At 37.3% G+C, this 12,500-nt stretch overlaps 1 protein-coding gene across 1 annotated transcript in view; it reads right to left on the minus strand.

Moving 5' to 3' along the window:
* LOC114138287 (protein FAM53B-like) overlaps nt 1–9,536 on the minus strand; it is a 29,234-nt gene extending 19,698 nt beyond the window's left edge. Inside the window, exon 1 of the mRNA XM_028007449.1 lies at nt 9,394–9,536. The gene's annotated coding sequence lies outside the window, so the exon portion shown is untranslated. The remainder of the gene's footprint in view (nt 1–9,393) is intronic.
* Between the last annotated feature and the right edge of the window lie 2,964 nt (nt 9,537–12,500).

Consider the following 12,500-nt stretch of genomic DNA (forward strand, 5'->3'; position numbering starts at 1 on the left):
TTATGATCCATAATCCTTCATGTGCGTCGGTAGGATTTTATGAATTTACACACAATTCCAGAATAACAATAAAGCAATACACATGCTGTATAAGACTGTTCAAAGAATACGTTCAAACATTTTTTATCTATTTGTGTCAACATAAAGATAAAACTAAAGAGTTTCACTTTTGCAGATTTTATTACTACTACTACTACTGTAATATTACATGTCACTCAGTTCAACTGACTCTTTCATTTTTTGAGGGATCTGAAATACAAGTAGCTCCAGATTCGCACAGCAAAAGCAAACTTCACCTAACATCAAGTCACCTCTCAGATCTGCCATTTCTTAACAGTCATTCTTTAAGTGCAGTTAACACCGGAATTCATCTTACTACACGACACAAAGTGACACGAAGCTACACTGACATCAGTTGCAGATGTAAGCATACTTTCAATGTATGAGCTGTACTTCCCCTGTGGTAAAACTGTGCTGCTGCTAAACTGGGTGTGGAGCTCGATGATTTTATTACCAAAGACGCAAAAGGAGAAATCCCCAAATGAGCTTGACATACAGTGCATAATATGTTACTCTTGCTTTAACAAAAGGACTCAAAGAACTCAGACTGAGCAGGTCCCAAATTCTGATCATTACACTGGATTTATTGCAAATGGCAGTAATGCAGGGGATTTGCCTCACTACCACAGAGGAAAATAATAATGTGTTTAGATTTATAGGTTAAAGAAAAAGAAATATTTAACATGTAGCACTATGCAAAAGTAATTTCTTTGCACTTTACTAAATTAATAATTGTCCAAGCTTTTTAAAGTTGTTCTTTTTCAATCTTTTCTACTATGTCCTGTCTAGTTCTTGTAATTGGCCTGACAGGAAGTAGTTCAAAAAACCAAAGAGAAAATATGAGAGACTTTCTATAGCAGATTAATAGCATCTGAAACACACATCAGGGCACAAGACCAAAGAGATGCATGAACTTTAAGCTGTATATCTGATATAATTTAAAACTATTATTACTCTTAACTATTTTATCCTTCATATTTCTCAGTTTCCAGAAAGTGGAACAAGTTGTGTTGTTGTTACAGGAAGCTGGTAACAGTGTCTAAAGATCCCAACTGAAATTGATTCACCATGAAAGACTCATCTCTAGGGTTTTGAAAACCTTCAGCTTGCTTGTTTTTGTGTATTATCACAAAAAATATAACTAAAAATCCTCTTGAACTGATCAGACCCTGAAGAAAAAATGAGAGAAAAAGGAGTATGTGTCTGACAAAAAACACTAAGGGACCATCAGAAAGCATAAAAAAATTCTAAGAAATGATTTAAAAGCTAACAAGTTTGGCCCCTTGTGAGACGAGTGATTTAAGATTTTTTTTTCTCCAAAGATCTTGTGTAAAAGTTTATTTGCAACTGTTTTATTGCTTTATGGAGCAATTTCTACCAATTTGCTAGTTATTTGTAGGTGCTTTGGCCTTGTGATAAGAATATTACTGACAGTACAAAATATGATAAAAAAAAAAAACATTTTTCTTGGTATAAATCCAACCTTGCACACATTCAACCCTGAGGAACTTAAAATACTGAAAATAAAACCTATCTATTATCAAACAGCCTAACTGACTAACACCAGTTACAAGATGTTCAGTCACATATTTAAACATTATTACAGACTTTATTTATGCTCTCGCAATACCAATAGTTCAAAAACAGCAGCAGCTGTTTAAGAACAGCAGCAAGATTTTGACCACGGTCTAAATCTTTGCCCGTGGGCAAATCACTTTTTTTTGTTTCTATTGCAATACACTCACAGTCTAATGCATAAAACTCACAATGAGCATATATGTGTATAAACAAAACAAATTTGCATCTTTTTACAAATTTAACGACATAGTTCAAATGATGTTCCTATCTGTCTTCATGCCTCATATATGCTGTACACACTCTTGACTTACTAAGAGCGTGGTTGTACTTTATAAAATAGTTGCTAAGTTAAACACTGTTTCTAGGAACTGAATGGGTAGCCATAGCAGCCATACACAAACGAAGGTCAACATTGACAACTGCTGATTTGGAGACAGCAGACGTCACCAATCTTGTTAAAACTGTTGTATGGACAGCTCATCAGTTTATGAGTAAGTGTATTTGTTATAGGAAATTGCCTCAATGAGAAAGGCTCGTTTATTAAGCTATGTGCAAACTAAAAACTGTTGGGTTTTTTTCACCCTTCTTGGGAAACTCTGAAATGTATTCAGGTTTGACCCTGGTGTCTCAGAACAGAAATTAGTTAAATTAATTCTTTAGAAGCTTGACAGGCATCGGATCAGGTGTTTTAGTTTAAGAAAAGAAAGGTATGAGGCCCCTTGCCCCTGGGAGTAACCCCTACATGCCATGGCTACTCATACATCAGGTAGCCCACTAATTACACTGCTCCTTCCCAATCAATCCTTGCCATTCTCTGGTGCTTTCTTCCATTATCCATGAGTGCCTGGCCCTGCTCTGTTCTTTGCACACAAGCCAAGGCCCTAATCCATCAGGGATACATTACATGGGAGCCTCCAGAGCTCCTGGCAAACCCTTGCAATTGTTCAGCTCAGAAAAAATAAAAATAAAAAAATAAATAAAACGGGGACCCCTCCTGTGTTGCAAAAGTAAGTTATATTGCACATCTTGTCACAACTGATCAGCCAATAAAGTATCCTTTTGGTGTTACATAACACCATGTTCCCACCATAGAGCTGCGGGTGAGTTTTAGGGATTGTGTACGGACGGGAGTATGTCAGAATGAAAACTATGCAGCATTCCATCGGCCCATTCATTCATTCGTGACGGGGCTCAGTTTGCCACATGGACCCCTCTGACTGCTCAGCACACTGTGAAACAGGGGTGTTAAACAGTCAGGATTTAAGAGCAAGCTGGAGGTGTGAGACTTTGGGTATATATATTTTTTTTTCTTTCACGAGCCCACCATTGTTTATGCAGCTATAAATAGGAAAAATGTCAAACAATTTGAGGGTGTTCTACGTTGTGCGAAGCAAAGCAGGAAGGACCATTGCCACAATGTTGAAAATAGTATGAATTAGAATGTATTGTTGACTGCAAGCTTGGAATTTACCAAAAACATTTTAAGTAGTTTTCCTTCCTCTTACGCCTCTTACTTGCTTACTTAAGTGGATGATTTCATATTGTGAAAAAAATATGCCGGTTTAGTCACTGTCAGCAGAATGACTTTAGCAATTCAAAATAATTGACAAGGCACAATGCGCATAACAAGTTTAAAGTCCTTTTCTTGAGATAAAGCAGAAAGTGGCCAGTATTTTCCCCAAATGTATGAAGTCCCCCACTCCCTATTCCCCACCTGTAGGCTACACATCTTTAAGTCAGCTAGCTTAAAGATGGCAGCCACACTCTTTCCTTGCTTGGCTGTTTGGAAACATTTCTGGTCATGAAAAACTTGGACAGTCAAGCAGGGATGTTCTTCTACTCACTTTAATGAAGCTAATACTGTTAAAGCTAGAGTTAGCAAGCTACAAGTTGCATGTCTGTAGTAGATGACTGCATGTTAGCTCCCCATGCAGATAACCTAGCTAATTTCAAATATCAACTTGGTATACATATGCAACACAAAGATGTAGTATTCTATGCAACTACCATATGGATTTGAAAGTAGTAATCGACTTTACCTGTATTTTTTCTACGTCTGCTTTAGTCCATGTAGCTAAACCAAAATAACAACAACTGCCGTGTTATATTAGGAATTACAAAAGAACCAGAATCAGACTAGAATGAGGTCCGATTCTGGTCCTTGAATTGATTAGAAAGGATTATAGGGATTTATGGGCTGAAGCCATCCAAGGTTTTAAAAAGTTAAAAGTTTCAAAACTGTATAAATTCTCCACAACATTAATTGAAGTCATTTTAATGAGATGCCAGAGAGAGTGATGATGTGACTAAAGCTGTGTGGAACAAAGAGAATCAGAATAATATTAGTTTAAAATCGGAGTGTCACTTGAGACATCACTTAAACTTTGACAACTGACTTGAGTTGAACCCAACAGAACATATGTTTTCAATTATCCTGTTAATACTGTGAAACTGTGATACTGTGGCTCAAAGTTAGAATGCCATCAGGTCATTCTGACCCATATGGAGCTGCCGTGAAAAAGTTCACAGCAATAAAAAGTGGCCACAGTAAAATCTATATTTTCTTAAGTGTGACATACGTACATTCACATAGATTTTTGAGAAAAAGAATCTCTTTGAATATTAGCTTTCTGACTTTTAGTCAGAAAGGTTAGCTTTAGTCAGAAAAAACTTTTGTATTTATTTCTCATGAGTGCCTGGCCTGCTGCTAGTTAGCTGATGGTTGCAAACTTAAGTAACTTGTTTTCCGTGCTGCTATTTGTAATAACCTGTAAAATGGATTCAAACATAATATATTACAGAAGCATAAAGACTGTAGGTTATTACAAGTCTCCATGAAAATTGGTCCTGCTTGTAAGAGCAGGATTATCAGGTGACAGTGTCTCTGCTATCAAGCCAAATAGAGACAGTTTTGAAGAATGTCACACAAAGTGTCACAAGCCATTTACAGAAAACAGGAAAAGTTTTTCGTTACCAACTTGAGGTCTGGTTTCTAATGTTGAAGGTTGCACAGAAACGACTAGGAGCGTTCCAGTAAGTTGTGGGGCAGAGGGAATCCTTGGAACTTAACATCCACAAATGTATGAAAAAAATGTTGTGGCAATAAAACTTGTAATACCATGGAGTTTATTTGCTCAGACTCATGCTTGTTCATCATCATGTGATCTCATCATGAATACTAAAAAAAAAAAACTCAGAGTATCGTAATAGATTAAAAAAAAGAAAATGTGATAAAGAAAAACCACATAATTATATCCAAAGAACTTGAAATAATTTATAATGTCAGATTAAAGTCTTTTTTTCTGAGCTAGAAAAATAAACCAACACCCACAAAGATCTGGGCTTTGTCTTCACTAGAAAATCTGGTACAATGTGAAATGTTGCAGGTATTTCTTTGCCCCACCGTCAATCAACACTGATAGCAATTTGGCACGAAGGTAAAATTGAATTGCTGCTTTTTGTTAAACATACTGGAAACATGTCACTTGTCAGGCCAGTTAGCAGGATTTGCTGAGTACAACTTGTACTAGCAACACAAAAAATGCATTCTATTTTAAAATTTGTCGACCCATTCTAGTCCCAAACCAATTTCTGATTACAAAATTATTATTTAACCCATAGTCTAAGTAATAAGCAGTGATTCTTAGGCAAACATTTTAGGATAACCCAGAGGCACTGATTTAAGGTGTTTTTATCCATCAACTGGAGGAAATAGTTTTAAGAAAAGGTCTAAATATTGTGTCTCTTCTCACCAGCGTCAATTGTTAGCGTAAGTCTTTTAATTAGTTATTTAGGCATCAGAAAGGAAACAAAGGCTGTAAAATACACTAAATAAAGTTGTAAGCTTTCAGTTCTCCTTTCTTAATCAGAGGCAAATGGGAAACTATATCAGAAAAAGGGAGTATATAAACAGAAAGTCACACACAGAATCATCTAGACGAGACCTGATGGGATTGGCGTTTTGAGAAGTCATTTCAAAATGGTAAAGACAGGAATGCAAAACACTGTTGTTCATAAACCAGAGAATACAATAACAAAAAGAAAGAAAATGCAAAACCATCAGCTCACCTGGACTATGGGGTTTTCCAGCAGAAACAGGTTAAACACACACAAAGTCTGCAATAGCATCAGACATCAGATATGCAAACGAACTAACAAAAACTAAGCCCCCGAGGGGACAGATCCTCATTTGAGAGTCAAAAAACTGCTCTCTCTTTTTTTCTTTCTCTCTCTCTCTGAACTCAAGGTGCTTCCTCACTGTCACTATCTATGAGAACAAGAGTGAGATGTGTTGATGGGAACATTTCTATTGCATCCCAGAAAGCTTTTCATCTCAGGAGTCTGGTTTTTAGGGGGTTGGGGTAGTTCTTGTGTTGCAAGTCTGCCTCTTTTCTTTTCCGAGCCATTCTTTTCTTTTCAGATGTAGGTCTTAGGCTCTGTGGGTGACAAGACGCCAGACTCTCAAATCTGTTATGTTAATGAGGAAGGAATACGTTCAAGAAAGAATAGCAGAATTCATATAAATAGGGATCGGAGTGAATATATGTGTCAGTACGTCGGGTGCAGGGCTGCACTGGACTACAGGTCCCAGAAAAGTAAATCTAACACGGATGGGCGCAGACAGTCATGGTAAATAATCGTGTTGCGCTATCTTTGCAGGAATATCACAGAAGTAGAAATGGCAACGCAAAACGAAAGAGGGTTGAAAGTGGCAGCATGCGCGTCAGCATGTAGAGCGAGTTAGAGCTGCACACACAGACGCTGAATGGACCAGAGGCCCGCTCAGCCACAGGCACACAGCTGCCCACTGGCAGAATGGAGCACTAATAGGACCTTTTGCTTGCAACACAAAAGCCTTGCAAATGTTAGCATCTTAAGCACACACAGTGCAGCGCAGAGTGATCCCCTTTAAAAAAAAAAGAGAGAGAAAGAAAAAAAGAAAAAAAAAGACACCAGCCTTAGATTGCTGCCATAAATTATGCTTCCAGCATGTCAAAAACAAGCCCTCTGACTAACAGTGCCAGAGCTGTTGTTGAGTACAAGTGCTGCACGCCAAAGCTGCACTTCATTAAAGTGACTGCCAGCAACTGAACAACAATTTGCCAGGGTATCTGGCCACTTTTGAGTACAGCTGCAAAGCCTCCACAACACTCAGTATAAAAAAACGGGAAACCTCCGTTAAATGGTTGATTGCATTTTCTTTACTCAGTAATTAGATACTTCAAGGGCAGAGTAAAATTGAACTAATTTTAAACTTGAGATGTCATTTAAACCCTTTTGACAACTGACTTGAGTTGAACAATAATGCCTCATTTTATTAAATCAATAAACTGAATTGACCTTTAAAAGCCAGCCAATTCAACCCCTGTACACGTGACCCAAGACTTGAGCGCAGAGCTAAAAAACAAAGAGCTGGACCGGGTCGAGGAGGGTAATCATCAGACAGGCCATGAAAACAGGTTTACAGATTCACATGACAGGATCTGATGGATCTGGACTGCTTGTTCCCAACAGGCGTTGGCTAGACATGCGGTTCTCACGGTGTGATAACCTAGATTAAAAATTACATGGCTTCACTGTATCATGAATATTAAAAATGCATCTAATTGCCCTTATTAGAGACATAAAAGCAACCAAACTTTTCTACAACTACTAAAATAAGTATTACAGTCCCAATAATGTCATCCATATATATGTTACTACTTATTATTTTGATTCTCATATTGATTTTTGGCACCACTCTTTTGTGTGTCTACTTTGTTTTCTCAGACAGATCATACTGAGCCGTTTTGGGCTGAAATTGTGTTTAGATCATGACCAAATTGAATGTGTTTGTTTTTTTTTAAAGTGCCTTGAGATGACCAGTGTTCTGATTTGGCAATTAAATGTGTGCAGTATAAACAAGCTAAAATGAACTGAAACTATGAAAAAAATGTAATACATGAAAACACTTTTGACTGCTGAATAGACATGCTGCTCATTAGTCAGAGTGATGGGTTGCACCCTGCAGAATGATGCTGCCATCACTATTTCATCCCGGCACAATGACTGTCCATGTGTTTTTGGAAGTGGGAAGTGTTAAAAACAGAAAGATTTTAGCTTCTTGCAACCAAGACAAATGTGTTGTAGTTTTCTTTCAGCCTGCTGAGAGGCAGTGCAAAGCAGGAAGTCTTGAAAGGGAGGCACAGAGGAAAACATTTCAGTCACTTCTCATTAAAAGCACTTTAAGACAGAAGAAGGTTTACCTTTATTTTTTAGCCTTGGAATGCCTTAATACAATGCATGGCATGCCTTGCTGTGACATTGCAGAGGTGGTATATTTTGGAAATCAAAGTCATGAATAGCCATCAAAATTCTTTCACATAGATAAGAAAGACTGAGCAAGTTATCTTCGAGACAAACCAGTTTTGGGTTTTTTCTTGTTTTTTTTTCTGTGAAGCACCCCTATCAACATCTCAAATGTAATTAGACACTGGAGCTGACATGAGATTAAATCTTTTTGCCTAACTATGCTTTGTGTCGACCTTATACTTTTTTCTACATTTTCTATTCGAAAGGGCCATTCACAGAACAGGATTTGCGAAAGAGCCTGTGACATTTCCTGTTTTGCTGACCGAATTTGTCCCTCTTCCTTGCACGTTACAGCCCAAGCGCTGCCGTAAAGGTCCCTTTTCTAGGTATTTCCGATTACGGTGCAAAAACCAGTTCTCTGTGTTCTTGTGTTTGTGGTGTCCACAAAAGATCAACCAGCAGTCATAAAATGTTAAGCAAGGTAAAACATAAGCCAACACTCTGACTTCCTAAACACCCCAAAAAATAATAAATCGCCCATTGACACAGGCCGTTGAACACTTTGCTACCACATTCTGAGTGCCCTCATTTGGATTATTATACAAGGCTGCAATAAAGAGGTTGCAAAATGAGGCTTGTGTAGGCGGCCTGTTCAGAATAACTGCAAATGATTTACTGTACTAACATTGTTATTGTTTCTTTTCATAGTGGTTTCAGTTTCACGTGTTATAACACAAGTTTATTGTATATGACTGCCATATAGAAGCATAATCATAATGAGACACCAGCGCATATTATCAACACCCTGCCACATTTACCCGCTGGTGTAGCAGCAAAATCACTGCAAAAAGAACAAACAAAACATCTTTTTGAGAACTGTCCTTAGAAAACCTTTACAATTAGTGATTAGAGATTTTTATCTGTAGAGAGGGAGAAAAAGTATATATGTGGTGGAGATTGAGTGAGAGATATGGAACAAAGCTTCAGCATGCCTCTCTCTCTCGGTCTCTTCTCACAACTGTGGTGAGGAGCTGTTTGTCAATATACACTGCAGAACAACCGCACTGCCTCTGCACACTGGTACGGTATCTGCATATTCAGTTTCATTGCTTTGACTGTCACATGAAAGGCTATTTGTTATCTATAAGTGCGTGTGTGCACCAGTCCTAAACATTTAAAGCTATTTATTAAGCCTTAACTGGTCAAGTCCAAACTTTAAACTAGTCATTCACTGAAGCCGTCATTATCCAGCATTTATCTCTCTACTTTGATTATGTTAGTTGAATTTTTTTTTTTAAACACACAAAACCACACGCACAAGTTTTCTTCTAGTTCCCCTAAGTATGTTGCCTGGATTTCAGGGGAAACCCAGGCAAGCATGAGCCACTGTAAACTTCTGAGCAGTTCAAGCAGAAACATCAAGATGCAGCTGTTAAAACAACTACGAGTCTGAGTGAATACTACCTGGTCAGCAGGTGTCTTTTTTTTTTTTGTTGAAGTTATGTCATCTTCAATAAATGAAGAGAGAAAACGAGATTTTTCTCGCAGCTGTAGCCGTCAGTTCGGCGTCCTCCACTCAGGACTGAGAAGAACTGCGAGGAACGGAGCTGCTGACTTCAGACTCCACTTGAGCGCAACAATATCCGCGTCCACTTCAAGCAGGACGGCGGAGGGGGAGGCGAGAGGCATCAAGAGCAAAAAAAAACAAACTTATATGAAATCACACAAGGCAGCAGCTAACACGCAAAGCGCTAACACCAACTTTTAACGACAAAATGTTTCACTAAAAGCTCAGAAATAGCTACTTTTAATTAGGTTTAAAAAACTAGTATGCCACTACTTCCCCCTGCGCGTTGGTATGTTCCGTTCTCCTCCTACCCCTCTTGCTGCTTTTACTACGCAGTGTAGTCATGTATATTAAATGTAAAACGATATAGTTACACTTAGTAGGCTAAAATTGGTTTAGGTTTAGCTGCTGTTCTTCGGAAAAGCAACAAAACAGGATGAAAAATGTTTGGAAAATGTTGTAAATAAAAGGCCGTTGGTAATTCTCATAAGTTACACCACAATTATTAATCCACAACATATTCAAAGTACTGACGTATTGACAGACATTTTAATACAGAAGTACAGTAAGACTTGCGATTTACTAGTTTACTCTGAAGACAAAGTTTCCCATTTTTAAGTGAAGGAAAATAGAACAAAGTGTTCCCGGAAATCTAGAATTTGGGATGGAAAACTCAGAAGTTTCTCACCAACCAACCCAAGTCTCGAAATCCAAAATGGATGCCCTTTTTTTTTTTTAAATTTCTACTTTAATGTACGTTTTGGAAACAGTTTGAGAAGTTTACAAAGACAATTATTCCACCTTATGCCTATAACCCATAATATTTTGTTTGAATTATATGACTTGGCCCAGTGTTTTTAAATGTAAATAAAATAAAAACATCCACCCATCTTTTAAATAGCAGGTGGGTGATAGTTTTATCTGATGGTGTACTTGCTGCTGTCAAGTCCATTGCCAAAAACATAGAAGGGAAGTGATAATCAAATTTCATTAGACATTGATCTGCCAATTTATGAGTGTACACAATTTGCGGGTTTGACTATTTGAAAGTGACAGTTTTCTGTTGAAAAAATCATGAATGCAGTCAGAAATAGAAAAAAAACTAGTATGCTATGCACTGATTAATTATTACGTATATCAAAAAAGGAAGTAAGTTATTCAAACTAAAATCCAACTAGATGTTTCAGCAGGACTGTTCATTCTTTTAATTAACTACGTTTGTTCAGAGGTCAGGATATGGCTAATCCCTACTGATTTCCCTTTGTGGACAAAATAAGTAAATACACAGGGTATTCAGTTTCAATTCCAATTGAACTTTTTAGTTACATTAATCTTGGATCATCTACTATTGGTAACTAATGGAGACATAAACCTACATTTTCAGGAATAGCCCAGTTTCACTTTATTTTTTAATGTTTCGAAAACCTACTTCAAAATGTTACTGCATTGAGGCCTGTATGTGGCAATGTAACACTACCACTGAAATATACCTAAACAAAGGAGGTGAAAGGCACATGCCTGTAAAGCAGGCTGTTATTACATTCTTTGACCTAGCGATGTGACATTTTGATTATCTCCATGAAAACCCAACAAAGAAAATCACCTCACAGTCATACTGGTTTACCCATCTTACAACTGGTGGTGTTGCAAGATGGCACGAGTATGTGCCTATTCAACACATACTCGCTAGAATTACAAGTTAAATTTGGCTCCATAATTGGTGCAGATGCAAAAAAGGACATGTCAGTAAGTGTGTGATTATCAAAACAGATTACCAAAGATTTATCAAAATTGCAAAACAGCTTTCTAGATTTTTTTATTTATTTTTTTTACAAACACCTTTGCTGTAACTTTGTCTTAGCAGAGGTTGTACAATCAATACTACAGCAACACCACCAGTTATAAGATGGGTAAACCAGTATGACTGTGAGGTGATTTCCTTTGTTGGGTTTTCATGGAGATAATCAAAATGTCACATCGCCAGGTCAAAGAATGTAATAACAGCCTGCTTTACAGGCATGTGTCTTTCACCTCCTTTGTTTAGGTATATTTTAGTGGCAGTGTTACAGTGCCACATACAGGCCTCAATGCAGTAACATTTTGAAGCAGTTAAAAAAAATAAATTAAAAAAATATATATATATAAATATATGTATATATATTTATATAACCACTGATTCATCTCCAGCTGCAGAGGTATTAAATTCTTTTTCACAGAACTCTTGTTTTTAAGAAGTTGTGCTTAATGGCGTCGGGTGCTATTTAGATGTATGTCACAATTAATTTCTTCACATTTAATGTGTAAAAACAGAAAAAAAACTAATACAATCATTTTAAAGGAGCCTAGGTAAATCCAGTGGCGTATGCACCACACATTGAGAACCACTGAATCCTGGGCAGTCATTACTCAAAAAGGCAGAGTGTGAATGTTTCTCACTGTCAGACAGACATCCACATCCTGCTATGGAAAAGTTCACCGCTACATGCTGGAGCAATTCACTTCAATCCACAAAAATCCTGTTAGGAGACCTTCAAACGTGTTTCCAGGGAGATGAGGTGAAAAATATAAATATTTGCAGGATCACGCTTGAGAAGTTGAAATGAAAGCACAGAATGTTGCTGGCAAGTCCTCCAGTGGGTTGTGACATCAAGTCCAAAAACTTTCTTTTGTAAGGTCATGAGTGGAATAAAAGTGAAACTTCAAAACGTTGACATGAAACTTGTTTAGGGTGGTAAATGATCTGCTAAAGTTTGATTTACCTCTTTTAACCTAATAATAAACTTTTAAAAGAAGCAGTCGTCAGCCTAATCTTAATAAAACTGAAAGAATAATGTATTTTTAAAAATGGCATATTAACACAAACAAGAATTCTTTCAGTTTGTCCACTTTCACATAAATTACGTTAGTCTTATTGTACTGCTACTACTGATTAAAGCTACCAATTAGGCTTCCCCACAAAATCTATCAAACCCATGAAACCTGCCAGCTTTTCTATTTATTTTGT

The sequence above is a fragment of the Xiphophorus couchianus genome, chromosome 22 (genome assembly GCF_001444195.1).
Source record: "Xiphophorus couchianus chromosome 22, X_couchianus-1.0, whole genome shotgun sequence".
Classification (NCBI taxonomy): Eukaryota; Metazoa; Chordata; class Actinopteri; order Cyprinodontiformes; family Poeciliidae; genus Xiphophorus; species Xiphophorus couchianus.